At 38.7% G+C, this 15992-nt stretch overlaps 1 long non-coding RNA gene across 2 annotated transcripts in view; it reads right to left on the minus strand.

Annotated features, from left to right (window-relative positions):
* LOC147162758 (uncharacterized) overlaps positions 1-13479 on the minus strand; it is a 121580-nt gene extending 108101 nt beyond the window's left edge. For both annotated transcript variants that reach the window (XR_015097118.1, XR_015097119.1), the window contains exons 1-2: positions 13298-13479; positions 5068-5136 (exon numbers count right to left, since the gene is read on the minus strand). This is a non-coding gene — a long non-coding RNA (uncharacterized LOC147162758). The remainder of the gene's footprint in view (positions 1-5067; positions 5137-13297) is intronic.
* Between the last annotated feature and the right edge of the window lie 2513 nt (positions 13480-15992).

Here is a 15992-nt window from a genome sequence, read left to right on the forward strand (position 1 = left end):
ATATATATATATATATATATATATATATATATATATATTAGATACATTTTTATGAATTTTTCAACCGTTTTCAAAATGTATATATTAGTTTTTTATTATAACAAAAATAATAATAATTTACTAAATGCAATGCCATCATTTACAAGGTTATGAATAGAGTGGGATTAAAAAAACTATAGTATCTCTATTCATGTGTAATCCTAAACCGCACTAACTCAAAGTACGGCCCTCTTTCCCAGTGTTGACTGAAAAACAAAAATCAATGCGCCAAAATCAAAAAAGGTGCTAAAGGTCGAGTCGGTTAACAAATTTTAGCCGCAAAATTGACTGGCCTACTTGAACATTTTAACTCTCTCCTGATCCAAGTCCTCAAATTATCGGATGTCTCTGATTATTTTGTTTATTAGTCCTAAGAACTGTTTGTCTACCCACCACATTTGCAAAGGTTTTCGCAGAAACATGCACCTGTTTGTCTTTGAAGGGTTATGTGGGAATCTCGAAACAGAGGAAGAGTCCAAGTCATGTACAGTATTTGTATTTTTTGATGGGACAATGGGGTCAGTGTTCAGGAAGGGATTTGAACTTTGAAACATTCCTGAGAACTGTCCGTGTAGCCACAATATTTGCACAGGTTACCACAGAAACATGCACCTGTCCTGTTGGTCTATGAAAAGTCACGGGGGGGGGGGAATCGCAAAAGCATAAAACAGCCTAAGAATGATCATTCACTCAACAATAGGGATAGAAGTCACACAGAGGTCACTAGCAAATAAAAATATTAATTTCTTCTTTTCATTAAGGATCAATAAACCATTTATTATTGTCCGACAGGCTATTAACACAGTTTTAAAAGATCTGTAATGTACTACATGGACAATTATGTCAAGGATATTCTTGGGTAGGTGACTTGGGTCATGTGAGCATGTAAAATCAACAGTACATACTGTAAAGGGTTAAAAATCCGTGTGTGTGTGTGTGTGTGTGTGTGTGTGTGTGTGTGTGTGTGTGTGTGTATCCCACTTAAGCACTGTATATACTGTATTACACTTAACAATGGCCTGGCCATGAATAAAAAACCACAATGACCCTTGGTTGAACCTGACTTGTCCCAATCCGACCAGTCCCGCCTTGTGACTTTGTGTTGTTTGTGACACTCTTGTGTTGTGTTTGCTCGCTGTCCTCTCCCCACCTCATGTCCACACTCCACAGTGTCCCCATTGTGCACACGAATGGCCCGGCTTTTGTTTGGATCGCCTTGTCGGAGCTGATCTCAGCCCGCAGAGAGCTTGAACACACCTTACCTGCCTATTATTTCACCTGTGAAAGTGTGTGTGTGTGCATGTGTTGTGATACCATGGGGCAATTATTAGGTTTCCCACACAGAACATATAAGGGGTCAAGTGTAACTGCATCGAGCGCTAGTTGCATCCAAATTCTGTAAGCAAACCTGATGGTTGGATTCAGGTTTAAAAATGAAATCAAATAAATAGTAAGGAACTTCTTTTCATACCGACTCCTCGAGTAGTCACCGATACAAAGTACCTATCTCACAGGTACTTTTGATAAATTAAATAAAAAATTAAAAACAGATAATTTTAAATAAAGACCTATATATCCCAATATAGCATGTTTCCTTCAAATGCATGAAATTAATGGCAATCATCTAATCTTGTCATTTCTCATTTCTAGTTCCTGATGGGTAAATCAGCCACTCGAGGTCTCCAATACTTGTATCAAGGACTGTCACGAGTACCCACGGATATCGGCCCATTACAGACACCTGGTATCGGTATTTGCCCATCCCAAATAAAAACTAAAGTAAAGTACTAAACCTCAAGCATCCTGTGTCATCTTTTTTTATGTACTGACGTTTTCTAATTCATTATCATTAGATTTTTTTTTAAATACATATATATATATATATATATATATATAATTAAAATTAATTAATTAATACAGAAAAAAATCTATATTCATATGTCCATCCATCCATGTTCTGTACCGCTTGTCCTCACAAGGGTCGCGGGGGTTATATTCATATGTAAAAAAAATAATCTAATAATAATTAATAAGAAAACATCAGTGCAGAAAAAACATGGTAGAGAGAATTTAAAAACTTTATTATTACTGAAAAGAATTTTTTGGAAAATAAAATCACAAAATGAATCACTCTAGTAGCCACAAAAACACAATAAAAAATAAATAAAGATTTTATTTGTTAATCTACCTCTAAAAATAAAAATGAAAATAAGTGATCATTAATTATTTGTTAATGTTCCCAATTCCTCAGACTTAGGAAATGTGTTCTACTTTATTTGTGGCTACACCGGACAGGTTACACCTGTCCATTAATTGCGTTCAATACTATTTGGAGTAAACCTTAAAATCTGCAAATACGAATCATTAAAAAAATAAAATAAAATAAAAAAAGCAAGCTTATTGGTTCCATTTTCCTATTCTGTCCCTCAAAGCCCCACTTCTCCTTCCTCCACCCCTCCAGCAACTCCTGTTTCTTCAGCAGGGACTGTGACTAATTTACGAGCACGGGCAATGCCAACATATTCTCTGAGGAGGGCCTGTTTTAACACCTCCAAATGCCGTAATGCATCCCAGCTGACCTTAATTATAAAAGCATGTGCCCCCACCTCATATAGAATCCACAAGACCCGAGGGGGGAGTGCGAGACAGTATGCGTACCTGTGGAGAACACCGGGCCAGGCGGCTCGACGTTAATAGTTGCATCCTGAGAGGAAATCAATAAAGCTATAAAAGGGTGATATCACAGTGTGTCGGGCCTGTCACGCACACACGCTCGCCCTCCCCTCCTGGTTAGAGGGGGTCCGCAACATAAAGGTCAGCGATATGGGGTTTTGATCGAGGGATGAGAAGCGCCCCCCCTCCCTCAAGTGGGACCCCACCCTCCTACCGACTCCTCTGGAGAAGGAGTGGATCTTTTCGAGGGCTTACAGCGGGCGCCGCGTTGTCAAGGTAGCAAAGCGTTAGTGCCTTTAAAAAGGCCCATCAATGTGGGCCCGGTTACGACGTGAGGGGGAAAATCCCAGGAGGTAAAACGGGGGGCTTTGCTAAACTGCTCATGAACCGAGGGGGGAGGTATTACACCTGCTTTCCATTCTGACCGTACGGCGGATTTTTCAGCCCATAATAGTGATATACGCGCAGCACGGGGCTTTGGCATCATTGGGCTGATAAACTGCTCATACAATAGATAATCTTTTATGTACCTCCCGTGCACAGCACAAATATTATGACTATTAGCACATTAATTAACCCGCTGGCCTGAGGGCCCGCCGCCGAGCCAAGGTTAAGAGCTCCTTTAATTAAAGATCAATACGGTTTTGCAGTATATTTCAACGGCTCCAAAGTAGGCACGGGACACTTTACTGTCGACGTGTCACAGTGATATAGAAGGTATCAAGCCTCGGTGAGAAAGTGTCAAATTAAGATTATTTGCAAGCACTGAATTGCTATACTGGCTGGAAAGTACTTTACAACTGGAAAAAAGTTTTTCTATCATCAACTAAAGCTTCCTCAAATAGTTAAACAAGCAGCAATTGAAATAACAGTGGTATGGGTGAATAAGCATTGGGCCGATACCAGCCTTATTTTTAGGTATCAGGTACTCATGGAGACTGACGAAGCCAGCCAATGAGGCTTAAAGGGATACTAGACTCATTGGGCCATTTTTAGCAGTAAAAAGTTAATATTTTGTCCAGAATGAATTTAATAAATCCTTTAAAAACTAATTTTTCCACTTGCTGTCGACTGAAGATGACATCACCTGTGCTGAGGAAGTAGGTAACGACCAATCATGGCTCAGTTTGCTGACCAAACCCAGAAAACAGGTGAGCCATGATTGGTCGTTAGCTACTTCGTCAGCACAGGTGATGTCATCTTCAGTCGACAGCAAATGGAAAAAAATTTTTTTTAAAGGTATTAATTACACATGAAAAATAAGGAAGTTCTCAAATTAATCCTGGACAAATTATACTTTTCACTGCTAAAATTGGCTCAAAGAGTCAAGTATCCCTTTAAGACAATGAAAATCTGACATCAAATTAGTCCTCCTTGGCTGTAGGTGGCGCTATACTGTGGCAGTTTGTTCACAATGCTTTGTCATTGTGTTAAATGAAATTGTATATATCAAACGTATTATTGATTGGCATTGGTACTAGAGATATTAGTCTCTGGTGACCAAAAAAAGGATAGAAGTCATTCAAAAGTTATATAGCAAGGTTGTTGTAAATCGAGAAACACTACACTGTAATAAAAAATAAATTTAAAAAATGCTTTTATTTCAAAATGGTCTGACGTCATAATTTCCAACTTCAGCTCTTGATTACCAACAATATACTCTTTGCATCACATTTTCTCAATCACATTATTGAGGAAAGATAAAATCACAATTAGATTGTAGATTGTGGCCACTTTTGGTCTAAAAGATGAAAGGATCATGAAACAGAACACGGCCTAAGGGTTAAGAACAGCTAATGGAAGCATCAACGAGTTCCAGCCAGTCTTAGGTCTTTGTTGAGCAAAGTACTGCCCAAATGAAAGCCGGATGGCAGAAGCGCTCTCTAGTGGCACCCAGTAAAAGCACAGCGCAGGATTTAGTCTTTGTTTACAGAAGATAGGAGGGCCCTAAGCGTACACCTTCACGCCCAAGGCCCTAAAGTTGCCCTCAGATCACCATAATCCATCTGGATTATGTTTGACAGGACATGGATCCTCCTGCTAGCCGAGGCCCGTTTTGACAGAGTATAGCCAACAAAAGACATGACCCTAAAACAAGCAACAAGACTGCTTCCGTCTGTGAGATTAGGGACTTTTTAAAATGGAGGCTAGTCCGTCAGTTCAGCAGTTGATTTGTCTATAGTATATGATGTGTTCGGCAATTAAGTGGAAGGGATTACGCTCTGCCTCTCCGAATACGTCAAAATGACTATCCAACTGTTGACCTCACAGCAGCGAACGAATTCTGATTGGACGAAACTTCCACTTCGAATTGCTGAAAAGTTTTTATTTTTTACGTAGTTAAAAATGGCTTACCTTAACTAGAATCCTGCGTCGCATTGTGGCCAAATGTAGAATCCTGGTCGGTTATTTCGCCTTTTAGTCCTGTAAATAGTCAATATTTATTGTGGCGGAAGTTAGCATTCTAAACTAGCAATACAGTACATCCCATATTAGTTGCCATGACTACTACTGCTGATTCCATTTCTTCTTCTACTTTCTTTTGGTGGTTGCCAAATACTTTTGATGCATTAATGCTTAAGAAGGTGGACACCGGCAACAACAACAACCTTACAAAAAATGTTGACAATGATTAATATTACATTTGTGGAATATAACTTATGAAGCAAAATCCAGCCGTTTTTATCCATCTCAGGGCGCGGCCATTTTGCCACTTGCTGTCGACTGAAGATGACATCACAGTTGCTCAGGGCTCAGGCAACGACCAATCACAGCTCAACTGTTTTCCAAAGCTAAGCAGTGATTGGTCGTTGCCTGAGCCCTGAGCAACTGTGATGTCATCTTCAGTCGACAGCAAGTGGCAAAATGGCCGCCCCTGAGATGGATAAAAACGGCTGGATTTTCCTGCTTAACACATATTCCAGTTCCACTAACACAATGCTATTAACCAGAATACTATATTTAGACTAGTGTAGCTGCATAGAACATATTATTGTCAAGAATTTTCTGAGAGGTTGACTTCCCCTTTAAACACTGCAGTGCTGTGCAAGTGTTGCGACGGATAAGCTGGCCTTTGTTGTCAATGGCAGGCCTGACTTCACGTTAGTCGACCCGGGTCTCTCAGGGCCCGCTGACCACGTCCTCTCCCTAAAAGCCCACTTCCTCTTCCCTCCCAGTCACCGCCCACGCCCCCTATTGCCTCACAGGACTAAGTCAGGTTAAACACTTAAACACCAGCAAATCCACCGCTGCCCTGTGGGAAATTTGCTTCTAATCCCTAACTTATAGGCACAGAATCAAAGGCAAAAAAAAAATAAATGAATAAAGCCGGAGCAACAAATCTGATCCTCCCACCCCTAACAATCTCATGCCTCTCGGGAGAGGCTCGGAGACGCTCGGCAGACAAGCCCTGAGATGGATAAATACCTAAATGATGAGACAGTCTGGGGACAGGGGAGTTGTGTCTGCCTATGACCGCTCACCTCCAATTTGGCATGGCGGCAATGAAAGGCGCGGGCAGCCAGGCCTTATTATTACACGTTCAAGTGCAGCCTTGGCCAATGATTAATGACGGTGTCGGGCAGAAAACAAAAGCGCAAAGGCGAGTTATCTCCTATACACCTGCTCCTGTGGGCCGATTGAATGGGAACAGGAGGGGGAGGGAAGAAGAAAAAAAAGGGGGGGTGGAGGGGGGCAGGGATGAGGCAGATTTGGTGATGGAAGAGCAAAGTGAAAGTACCCACAAGTTATTAATAATAATAATAATAATAATGAAGAAGAAGAAGAACTTATTCATTATTATCATTATCATTATTATTGTGATAATGATAATAATAATAATAATACATAAGTAACTATAAAGGCTTTTTTTAAGTAACATCATACATAACTACCTCTGAAGTTTTCAAATACTTCGACCGGTTTCCAAATCAATTTAAAAATGCATGCTAGGATTGCTCGGTTCATTGAAGATTAAATTTCACGCAAGTGTGAATGATTGTTTGCCCTGTGATTGGCTGGTGACCAGTTCAGGGTCACTCGCCCATAGTCAGCTGTGACCCAAATGAGGACAAGAAGTAGAGAAACTGTTCCAAAGTAAAAGCAGACATTTGTAAAATGTCTTGTTTTGATCATCAGTCTGCTTTCATGGATGTTTACTATTGAAAGAGGCTAAAATTCTGAATATTTGCACAATTTCAAATTTTAAAAAAGCCTAGAAATTATTAATCGATTATCAAAATAATTATCTATTGATTTGATAACTAATTTGTCATTGATTAAGCCTTGCAACTCAATACAACCAGAAGTTGACCATTCGTTTTTTATTTTATTTTTTCTACATTAACTGTTACGCAATACTGAAATTACAGTTGAAAAAAAGCAGGAATTTTTTAAAGTTTCCAACCGAAATTAAATTATTATTATTTTTAATTGCATGTCGTCTCTTAATAGTGAACTTTATTATAGTTTGGAAAAATATAAAATTTTGTATAATCCAGAATAAGACAAATTATAATCATTTTTTAAAAAGCTCTCAACGGTTTCATATGTTCAAACTGCTAAATATATGTTCATTTAATACATACAATATTTAGTCACTTTCTACTGATGTACACATTCGATTTATTTACATTCGAAAGAGTGCCACAGTCACACCAATGAACTGTTTCGCCATTTATTAAATGTCGAGAGAAAAGTGAACATGTGGGAGGGAGGGGGAAACTTTTTTTTATTTATTTATATGTCTTATACAAGCTCTATATCGCAAATTTTCTCTTATTGCGGGTGAGTCTGGGACACCTCTCCCGCAAAAAATGGGCTTCCCTGCCATGCAAAACATAAAGCACACATGTACGCATAACGCGCTACTTTTTGATCACAAGTGACAAGCGCATGGCAGCAAGCCAGTGGGTGGCCAGTCTTCGCCTTTACTCGGTGGTCTTACGCGTCAAAACGGACGGCCAGTCAACCACTGTCAAAATACAACAGAAGTTTCAGTATTTACAAGCAGGAGGGAAAAAAATTATCAAAGTATGCTAGGTTGAATTCAATCAAAACTATTCCCAACAACCACACACTGGGATTTCATTCTCTGGTGTTTAAAGCCAAGCAAACAAAACTTGCAGGTAGTTTCCAAGCGAGGTGTGAACATGCAAGTTTGTGGCAGCTCGGCCCAGTTGATTGATTTGACAGACAGCGTGGACTTTCACGATGTCTGTGTTTGTTACATGCTGGCACGCTCTCCCTTACTTGTATTGGTGTTGACATTTATGAGACATGTTGGAGGGGGCCTCCGCTAGGCCTCACTAATGGGAGAGGGGAGACATGGTTGGCAGGAGCTAGCGCAGCCTGATACTGCCATCCAGAGGCCATACGAGGTAATGCATGATGGTCAACAGTGATTCCCAAAATTGTTATTAAAAGTATCTAGCTCAAAAAATGCTTAGCTCTCCAAGTAGCACATCATGTCAAACATTAGAAATAAAGTCGCATAGTCGACCTCACAAAGTTTTCATTAAAACTCAATGGGGGGTTTTATATAATTTCGATTTTTATATTAGCCATGTTAGCTATCAAGCTAGCAACCAATCTAGCAAATATACCGTTTAAATTGTAGAGGTACAGTGTGATGCTAAACTTGAAATAAATAATTCTAGCAGACAGCAAAAAAAAATCTTTAAAAATTGTCCGATTTTTTTGGGGGGGGGGGGTTAAAAGGATACTTGACTCATTGAGCCATTTTCAGCAGTGGGATAGGACTACATTAGCAGTTGCTTCATCCTTCATTCCATCTCGAACAGTAATTATTTTCTTTTGTAAATGGGTTTCTTTGTTAGTCATTATTATTATTATTTATGGAGAACGAAAAGTTATATTTCATACTTGTTTTGTGGAATAACTTGCTTAAATGTCTCTGTTTGTTTCTTTGACACAATTGTCAAATGATGCTCTTTTGTTTTATTGTCATTTTAAATGTTCCAAATAAAGTTTTTTTTTTTTAAGTTAACATTTTGTCCAGCATGAATTTGATAACATCATTATTTTTCTTGTACAATTACTAAATAATAACTTTAACAACACATTTTTCCACTTGTGCTGAGGAAGTAGGTAACGACCAATCGTGGCTCACGTGTTTTCTGAGTTTGGTCAGTAAACTGAGCCATGATTGGTCGTTACCTATACTTCCTCAGCACAGGTTTTATCATCTTTAGTCGACAGCAAGTGGAAACAAAAAAACAACAACAACAAAAATAGTAATTGGTTTGGCCATGTTCTCACCAGCGGTATATTTCCGCGGGGTCCTGACCATGTATTTGCCGTGACAACCTCAACAAAAAGAGACTTTTTAACCATCATCAATTAGGTGAGAATTCACCGTCAACAACTAGTCAATCATTTTTTGTAAAAAATATATATATATTTTGTCTTTTTTTTCCAGGAGTGGAGATAGGGTTTTCTCGACTGTATGCTTTATTTGACAGTTCCAATCACTCAACAGCACATCAAGGGTTTGATTGCTGTTTTTTTTTTTTTTAATGAGAAGCCGAGAAGCCACAACAGCTCTTGTCTTTCTCGCAGCATGCTCTACTGAAATGTGGTCTGTCGAGGGGGAATTTGCCCTTTTTTGAAGTACTGAGCTGAGACGTTTCCCTTTGTGAGCGCGTCAAATCAAAACAAAAACCTAACCACCCATAAGACTACCTGAAAGGGTTACAATATAAAGGCCCCCATGTACAGTATATGATGCTTTACACATCCCCAGTCTTTGTTCCGGCGCACTCCCCGCTTGCTGTGATTATGCACGTCTCGCGCGAGGGGCGCTGCGGAGTAGCGCGTCTGGAGAATGCAAAGTGACGCTCTCAAACGAACAACCTAGGGACAAAACACGGATTCGGCGCCGCTGCTCGCCTTGTAGTGGCGCGGCGCAGACACGCTCACTATTTAGCGCGCAGACACCGGGGTCCGGTGGGATGTGTAGCTATGTGTTTATCACAGGAGGATCTTCCTCGTTTCATGTGACGCGTTTTCCCACCCTGATCCCCTTTCCCCCCCCTCCTTTTTCTGCCCTTGTGTTGTTGAAGGTTCACAGAGCCGAAAGCTGTCGAGCAGACGCTCTTTTGGGTACTAGTTGAGATTCTTTTTCTTTGTCCCTGTGCATTACAAAGTGCCACACTTAGAGTAATAGAGTTTATTTAATCGTGACCTACACTGGCATGTTAGTCAAAAAAAGGCCTTGCTGCATTCTGTGTGTCTGCTTAATGCAATTTCTCCTCTCATGCAAGGTTAAAACTAATCGATAGTTTCATTATGGTAGTAAAATGTTTCTTCCCGTATTCAAGAAAATACTGTCATAATTTACAGTCCCATAAGAGCATATTACAGATAAATCAGCATATCGAACAAAATTGAGTGCATTAGTTTGCTGCAAAGAGACACTGTATACTCGAGTCTACTGCTTCAGTTCATAGACCAGTTTTACTCCCACATTCTACACTTTATATAAAAAAATATGTACTTTGTTCTAATGTAATCATTTGCTTAAAGAAAATGTAATATAGTAGCCATCAACTCTGTATAATAACGCAAGCGTTGTACAATCCAAACATTTGCACTCAAACGCAATTGACTTCCAAATAGATATCAATGGCGCCCTCTAGTGGACACTTAGCATCACTTCCAGTTCCACCAACATGTTCAATGGGGCAGCAAAGCAGCAAACTTTGATAGCTTGGGGGGAACACAACCATCTCTGAGAGTCATAATCAATTTGAATGTCTTTTTTTTTGCTTTGTTTAATACTTAACTGAGAGTTAAAGAAAGTTGGCCAAGCTAGTATAGGGTGCCACCATTTTGTTGTCAACCAACATCAACTCCAGGCTGTCCTTCCAATTATTTTAGCTCATCAGTGTTTTTGCATCTTTGTGTGCGGCATCTGTACTTTTGCTCTTGTTCATTACCTTCTACCTTTTTTGGAGGGGGGGGGGGGGGGTTCTTACAAGCATCAGCATTTATTTGTGGTAAACTACAGCCTTGCCTCCCTATTATTGTTCCAAATTATTATTATTTTCATCCTGCAGTGTATCATCTAAGCTTTTGTTTGTGTTTATGATCTTGTGGAAGTGGTTTTAGGGTCTTTATTGTTCTCTCATTAATTCACTGGTCGGCTGCTATTGTTATCCATGTCACTGTCTGTTACTTAGAACACCAGCTGGTTCTTTTTCAGGGAATTCAAAATTAATTCAGCACTGTTATATTGCCTCTGGCCTATTGCGTATCTTGTCTTAATTTCACAATTGCTTGTTTTTCAGCCATTGGGAACTCTCTGGTTTTCATGTTGGTTACAATTCTAACTATAGTGCAAAATATTTTGGTTCATGTGGAAAAGTATGTCTGTTCAAACCAGAGGGAGCTATCTTGATACGGTATACAGGATTTGTAAAAACCTGGAATAAAATTTTAAACCCTGTACATTTGTTTTTCAGTCCACGGCAAAAATTAAGTGCTTGGCCTCAATGTGAGTTAATGTTTCTCACATAAAAGTATACACCTATATGTGCCATATTGGTGTACAGGGGTATTTAAGTGCCATTGTGTTAAATAATCTATCTACAGGTAGTTACCGTATTGTAGATTGCCTTTTAAAGTAGCTACATTACAAAGCGCCGTTGGCAATGTAAATAATGATCACCCTCCCTCGGAGACCTCTTTATACTTAAGTCATGTGATAAAAGCGAGGAATAAATCAACAGGGGACACATGAGAGCAAACAATACATTTATGCGAGAAGGAAAAGTATGTGCTTAAACTTTACAAGTCTCCAAACTAAAAATAGCATTTCTATTTGTGGTCACGTCAACTTTAAGGTGAGCTATTGCTAAAACAGTCGAGCACAATTTTTCAAAAGAGGTGCTTTGTTGATTCTAAATCAAGCAGAAGCCCCCAAAAGGCAAGCTGTGTGTAAAAATAGAATTTAGCATTAATAATGGGATGCTTGAATTATTGAGAGCGTACAAAACTTCACAATCACAAAACTACTGCATGACATCTGAGTTATTCCTTTCAAAATAACAGATTTTTAAACAAAAAATGATGCGAAGAGTTCCCAGAGTAGAAAGCGGTTTTTTTTTCTCACATACACAAAAAAAAGAAAACTGTTTTAAATTGATATCTTACTGGTTGTCAGATCTTTTTTTTAACGCAATGCCAATATTTGTCAAAATGTTGAATATGTGTAACAATCCGCAGTATGGCGCCGAGCCACAAGATGGCGCCTCCTTGTTTTTGTTATGCCTGCCCTATGCAGCACTTTTTCGTTTGGCCATCAGTGTATTTGATGCCTTTAGACTTGTACGCGAAATCGTGACGCGTGGTAGCGCCAAGAAACCTACTTTTTCTTATTATTCATAAAATAAACCTGGGGACTTCCAGTCCCTTTGTTTGCTCTACTTTTTTTCCCTCTTCAGTAGCGCCATCCATGGCTGATTAGCCATTGCGCCATACTGTCACAATCTATCAGACATAAATGGCGGCCAAAATTCATTTATGGCAGCAACAACGCCGCCGATCACAAGATTGACAAAAAATGAAAAATACTGGCCAATCTGATATAGAGTTAAATATTTCTTTAGGTCATGTTTTAGGCAACGTCAAAAGCCCTGCGACTCACCCCATCAACCTGACAAAAGATACTTTTCAAAACAAAATGAAGTTTGTTTGGAATCATCGGGATGCCAGATGTTGATGTTTAGCCAAGAAGCCGCAAACCTCTCGCGTTTCTGATGATGACGATGAAGTCACACATCCCGTGTTTACGCATATAAATATCCGGGAGAGACGGCTGTTTATTTTTCCAGCGTGGTGTGTTAAATGACAAATGACGCTGATCCCTCCGCGCGGTGACGGGATGAACGCTGATCAAAGCGGCGGTGACTGGCCAGGCCTCGAGGAGACGAGTCGGTGTGCCATGTTTTGAGTGGGGCACAGCGAAGTTTCCTCAACATCTTGAAACATCTGTTTATCCATGATAAACTCATCTCATTTGCATATTTACAGGCATTAGTTAAGCCTCTGTGTCGTATGGCACTAAGCATGTCACGGAGTGGATGCTATGAATCTAGCATCACTTGTTGAAAGACATAAAAAAAAGTTAGTTTTTTAAAATGTAGATTTTATGTTATAGTGGTTAACAAATGTTTTACACTTAAGTGGCAAGTAAAAAATGTTGTCTTGTTTACTTTACAACAACTTCTTCTTGGGTAAACAGACGTGTTAACTACTTTCTACAATAATACTTTCTATAATGATATAGGCTAATATTCAAAAGCATGGGCATTATTAGCGGAAATTAATAATTTTAGTTAAACTTGAATGGGTACCCCTTTTTGGAAAATGTATACGCAGAAAATAGATTAGCTTTCGCTTGAACCTGTCAAGCCTAGCAAGTAAAAAACAACAACAAACCAACATAATATTTTGAATAAATACAGGAAAGGGAGACAATTTGCAGTTTTAGCCACAATCGGGTTACAGGAACAGTTAGCTTGATCAACTGATTTAACACAATGCCACAGGTGTTTCAACTCACCTCATCATGGAGGGAATTCACTGCCGAATCTTTAAAAGCTCATTCAAAAGAGTATGAAAATTAGCTCCCAAAATCATCGTCCTTCCGTGTGAAACTTTGGAAAACAGTACAAAACTGTACAATCCCACCACTTAATCATTTTCTGTCGAATGTTTAAGTGCGCTGAACTCGCTTAACCGAGTGAGACCACCAGGCGGTGCTGTCGCAATGGTATGGAGGCCTAGAGGTGACAAAATGTTCTAAAAAGGAGTTAAGTACATCGTTCATTTGGTGGATTTATTTACTAAATTGCAATTAATAATTTATAGCAATTATCCTATTATTCCACTACAATAATAAATAAATTTTAAACAAATATTTATTAATTTCAAAATTCATACCAATACTTCAAATAATTCATTATTTTGTTACAGTATTTAATGATGGCAATATTTATTTAATTAATTCGCTATTTATTTGAAGACCCTGTACAGTGTTTTCTGAGATTTATTTCTAAATACAATTTTATACATGTTTGAAGAGCTGTCCTTTCCTCTTGGGAGTGGTTGGGAAGTGGGGCTTTGGCATTGGATAAAGCTGTCTACAACAATTTGTTCCCCTTCGGTTTCTGTTACGTTATTCTCCCTAATAGCTGATTCAGTTGCAGTGACCATATCAACTCTTGGAGGTCTGTGGTGTCATGGCAACCATAACAGTCCACTGAAAATGAAATGACATGGATGGATGACAATATTCACAGACGTTATATTTCAAAATTTGACCCCTGATAGGGAAAAGATGGAAGTAATTTATTATTAATGTACACTTCGAAAAGATAATAATACAAATTAAAGACTAATTTACAAATTTTATTATCAATTTATGAACATATTTTAATGGCAAATTTATTTTTATTAACCTTTTCTTAATATTAAAATTAAAAAATAAATGATAAATATATGGTTCTACTAGTTTCAGATTATATTCTACAATTGTATCAATTAATGGATGGATTAATGGTTGGTGGTCGTAGTAGTAGTAGAAGTAGTATTAATAATAATAATAATAATAATAGAAGTAACATAATTATTATTGCTATAAAATTATGGTTTTTTAATGCATTCCACTTCTTAATTAATTCACGGCAGTTAAATTGTATCATTGTTGTGGTTGTTATTGCTAGTAGAAGTAGCATTAGTAGCAATTGTATTGTTTATTAATGAATTCATATACAGTATTGGTGGCCACTAGATGGTGGTGATGTTTTTCCTTCAAATGTAGTTCAATCGTCAGCCACAGTGTGTCACTATAGACCAAGATAAAGGATTGATAAATAAACGGTTGAAATTTCACCTAGCAACATCACTCTTGCTTGTTCATTGACACACCTCCAGGATTCCACGGGATCCTCCACAGGCGCGCGCGCACGCACGCACGTTACACGCACACATAAATTCAGCAAGGCCGTGAAGGTATCTGAATGTGATTGAATGAGTGTCTGAAAGTAAAACATAGGATGGGAGGGAAGCTTGATGGCTGAAAAATACGTAAATGACATAGTCACGCCTACTTCAAACATTCTAAACAGTCATACAAGTGAAAAACGACTTGTAAAAGTTCATCATTGCTCACCAATGGGACACTCAGCAGTGACAACATTTCCATTTTGCCCAAAGAAGCATACATACTCACTGAGCTGAAGTTTAACATATTGGGACACAGACCCCTTTTTGTTTGTCTTTTTATGTGTTTGTTTTTGTATATCTTTTTTTTTTTTAAAGAGAAACCATCACTGACTTCCTGGTACTGTGCGAGACATCAAAAAGCCGGGGCCCAAATCAATTGGCAGTGCGAGTCTCAAGACCGCCATGCAGGAAATTGGCTCTGAATGACGGGACTGTTAGCACGCTATCGCTATCTTGTCCTCTGACACGCTTGGAAATAAGGACTGAAAAGAAATGCCAACCATCGGGGAAATTTATGGAAAGCACGTTGAGCATTTATTTGATAGCCTTGATAGCTATCTAAAAGTTCAGTACATGTACTAAGGTCTTTGTCATTACAGATGACGTGGAACAAGGGCACGCTAGTAAAATGAGCAGCTACTAGTGCTCCTTTTGACCTACTGATATGCGTTATATACGAAAATTATTTATTAGCTAGCAGTAGCCTATTTCACATATTATCAAAGATAAAACAGTTATCTCCTCCTGGAAGGTGTGTCCATGAAAAGTTCATGCCGCCATTTTGTGTGTGTACAATTGTGAAGTTAAGTCTGTCTCATACCTACTTGTATTTGCTAAATTAGCATATTATGCTAAGTTCGGTGCTATGTTAGCTTAGAGAATGATTTAGGTCTGAAAGTAGGGCTTATACTCTGGTATTGTGTTCACCTTTCCGTTGTGTCCTTATGCAGCTGCTGAATGTAACTAATGAAGTACAATAACTTGTAATCTAACTTAGTTACTTTTAAAATCATGTCCTGTTTAGTCTGCTGAATGGTTTTTACCAGTTAGCTGGATGTCAAAGATATGGAATAAATGCTCAAAATGCTTTCCATAAAAAGCGATTCCCAGCAAAGGAAGCAAGCTGCATGGATCGATTAAGACTGGAAAGTTTTCAAGCATGCGTGTGTGTGTATTTGTTAGTGACAGACACATAAAGCACGGAGGCCGAATCCCCCCCTCCACGACCACGTTTCCTTTAGTCTCTGTAA

This window comes from Leptonotus elevatus, chromosome 14 (genome assembly GCF_054856555.1).
Source record: "Leptonotus elevatus isolate MCC_2025b chromosome 14, RoL_Lele_1.0, whole genome shotgun sequence".
In the NCBI taxonomy this organism is placed as follows: Eukaryota; Metazoa; Chordata; class Actinopteri; order Syngnathiformes; family Syngnathidae; genus Leptonotus; species Leptonotus elevatus.